This window comes from Heterocephalus glaber, unplaced genomic scaffold (genome assembly GCF_053883595.1).
Source record: "Heterocephalus glaber isolate CG9 unplaced genomic scaffold, H.glaber_assembly_v1.0 deba00001569, whole genome shotgun sequence".
In the NCBI taxonomy this organism is placed as follows: domain Eukaryota; kingdom Metazoa; phylum Chordata; class Mammalia; order Rodentia; family Bathyergidae; genus Heterocephalus; species Heterocephalus glaber.
In genome coordinates this window covers 4,235,278-4,238,808 of record NW_028258354.1, presented here as the reverse complement: position 1 = coordinate 4,238,808, position 3,531 = coordinate 4,235,278, and the positions used below count along the sequence as shown (strand labels likewise).

Below are 3,531 nucleotides of genomic sequence, written 5' to 3'. Positions count from 1 at the left end.
CTTTATGAACAAAACCTCAGTTGCCCATGAACTAGCACAAACAATCAACAAGTGGGATCTCTTTTTACTAAAAAGCTTCTGCACAGCAAGAGAAACCACCAGCAGTGTGAAGAGACAATCCACAATGTGTGATAAAATTTTCACCAGCGGTCCTTCAGACAAAGGTCTACTATCTCAAATCTATAAAGAGCTTAAACAAATCAGACCTCCCAAATTTAAAGACCCAATCCAAAAATGGGCATCTGAAATGAACAGACATTTCTCAGACAAAGAAGTAGAGATAGCAAATAAACATATGAAAAAATGTTCAACATCAGTGGTCATTCAAGAGATGCAAATAAAAACAATGCTGAGATTCCACTTCACTCCAGAAAGAATGGCTGCTATCATGAAATCAATCAATCACAAATGCTGGTGGGGCTGTTGGGAAAGAGGAACACTGCTCCACTGCTGGTGGGAGTGTAGACTGGTGCAACCACTGTGGAAATCAGTATGGAGATACCTCAAACAACTAGGACTGGAAGTCCCATTTGACCCACCTATTCCCCTGCTGGGTATCTTCCCCAAACAATTAAAAGAATCATACCACAGTGATATATGTGTACCCATGTTCATAGCAACACAGTTGGTAGTAGCTAAAACTTGGAAGCAGCCCAAATGCCCATCAACTGGAGACCGGATAAAGAAAATGTGTTTTTTTAATAAAATGGAGTACTACTTAGCCATAAAAAATGAGAAATTAGAGGCATTTGTAGTTAAATGTATGCACATTGAGGCGATACTCTTAAATCAAATAGATAGGACACACATGTGTAAATATGGAATAGTTTCTCTAGTGTGAGAAACTGAAAGTGTAAACAAGGACTAAAAGGTATAATAAATAATGTGAAATAGGAAGAAAAGGAGCAAAGGATAAGGGGAAGTGGGAAATGTATGGGAAAGGAACAAAGGGAATGGAATTAATATGAGAAAATGAAAAAGAGGAAACAAAGTCTTTGTAAATAGGGAGGGATGGAGGGGTTGAAGGGAGTGCAGCAGAAGGGGGAAAAATAAGAACTAAGAGAGATTATGTAAAGGTGCAAATTTCCAATGATGAATGTCATTATATTGTATACCTGAGATGTACCAATAAAATAAAAAAATTTTTAAAAGTAAATTAAATTTAAAAATTTGAATTAAGAGATTAGCTGATGTGTGCACCTGTTCTTACAGACTTTTAATTATTTCAGAAACTTAGAGGCTGAATTTAGAAACAAACAATATGAAAAAAAGAGTATAGTTGTATAAGAAAAGAAATCTACCTTTTTACCCGAGATGGCGCTGAAGGCGAAGAAGGAAGCTCCTGCCCCTCCGAAAGCTGAAGCCAAAGCAAAAGCTTTGAAAGCCAAGAAAGTAGTACTGAAAGGCATCCACAGCCACAAAAAGAAGAAAGTCCACACGTCACCCACCTTCCATCATCCCAAGACACTGCGGCTCCGGCAGCAGCCGAAATACCCTCAGAAAAGTACCCCAAGGAGAAACAAGCTTGACCACTATGCCATCATCAAGTTCCCCCTGACCACAGAGTCAGCCATGAAGAAGATAGAGGACAACAACACACTCGTATTCATTGTGGATGTCAAGGCCAACAAGCACCAGATCAAACAAGCTGTGAAGAAGCTCTATGACATTGACGTGGCCAAGGTCAATACCCTAATCAGGCCTGATGGAGAGAAAAAGGCATATGTTCGACTGGCTCCTGACTGTGATGCTTTGGATGTTGCCAACAAAATTGGGATCATCTCAACTGAGTCCAGCTGGCTAATTCTAAATACACATTATTTTCACCATATAAAAAAAAAAGAAAAAAGAAAAGAAATCTAGCCTTTACATGTTGAAGATCAGGTATGAACAATATTAATAAGGTAGTTAAGTATACATTAAGTAGTAATTTAGACAAAAAGTGTTAGACAACTATATTGGTAGGCAATAATGTCTAAAACTAAAAAAAAAAATCAAGAAGAAACAAAATGAATGTACATAGTGAGAATTTTTGAAGAAAATCTAAATATTTACCTCTCAGGGAAAGATGTGAGAAAGAGTGGAAGAAGAGATTATTATGTTTTACTTTGGATCTTGTACCCCTACTTAACTTCTTAAACTATGTGTGCATATTTACCAAAAATAAAAATTAGGTTTAAAATCAAATAAACAAAGCAGACAAAAATTCAAATGGGGCTAGGTGTTGAAAAGGAAATAAAAAGAATGATTTAAAGGTGAGTGATTGGAAATAATAATTCTTTTTTAAACAGAATGATCCAGAAAGAACCTAAGAGGTGATGTCTGAGCAGACATGAAAGAGGAAAAGAAGTTAACCATGACAGCACCCTGGGTAGAATTCCAGGTCACTCCACCAGCAGGTGAGATGGTGTTGGAGGTGGAGTAAACTAAGAGTTCTTGAGAAAAAGAAAGGTGACTGATGTGGTGAAAGCATAAATCCTGAAGGGCAAATAGTAAGGAATAAAGATGTGAAGCATATCATATCTACAGGGACAAGGAAGAGGTTCTTATTCTATTAAAAATACACTGCAGGAATCAGCCAGGTGCAGACAGGCACGTCTGTGCACACCCTACCGAGGTCCTGAGGTGTGTGGAAGATGCAGAATCACCCTGCTGCAGACAGGCAGCCACCTGGTTCCACACTACAAAGACTCAGAGGACACCAGACCACCAGACCAAGGCACTGAGTCTGGCTGCTCCCGGCCAGAAGTAGGGGCTTCTCAGCCGTCATCCCATTGCTCCTGGTCCAGAGGAAGGGGCTTCCTGGTCACCATCCCTCCCGCTGCTCCCAGCCCAAAGGAAAAGGCTTTTGGGCCACCTTCTGTCCCGCCGCTCCTGGCCCAGAGGAAGGGGCTTCTGGGCCACCAACACTCCCACCATTCCTGGCTCAGAGGTAGGGGCTTCTGAGCTGCCATCCCACTGTGCCTGGTCCAGGGGAAGGGGCTTCCCAGCCACCATCCCTCCAGCTGCTCCCAGTCCACAGGAAAGGGCTTTTGAGTCACCATCCCTACCGCTGCTCCTGGCCCCTGTCCCACCTCTCCCAGCTCAGAGGAGGTAATCTGTGCAGGCACTAACAGTCCCCCCCCAGTCAAAATGAGAAAACATGTAAATAAGCCTCAAAACCAGACTTCCAGATCACCTACAGCAACCCCAAAGGGAAATGAGATGGAACCCTCTGATATTCAACCACCTGGACCCACTGAACTGGCAACAAAAGGGGATCTGGAAAAAATGAAATCAGAAATACTTTCTCAGGTAACAGGAGAAATTGTGTCCCTAGTGCAAGACATGATTAATAAATCTAGAGAGGAGCTGAGGAACATGATGGAATCCCAACATAAGAAACAAATGGAATCCATAAAACAGATGGAAATAGATTTCCAGGACATGAAAAACTCCATTGAAAGTTTACATAGCAGAGTGAGCCAATGTGAGGACAGAATTTCAGATATAGAAGAAAAGATTGTAATTAGTGACCAGGAAAAGAAAACT

At 41.1% G+C, this 3,531-nt stretch overlaps 1 pseudogene; it reads left to right on the top strand.

The window, feature by feature from the left end:
• The first annotated feature begins 1,314 nt into the window (after positions 1–1,314).
• On the top strand, positions 1,315–1,863 carry LOC147823717 (large ribosomal subunit protein uL23 pseudogene; annotated as a pseudogene).
• The last annotated feature ends 1,668 nt before the right edge of the window (positions 1,864–3,531 follow it).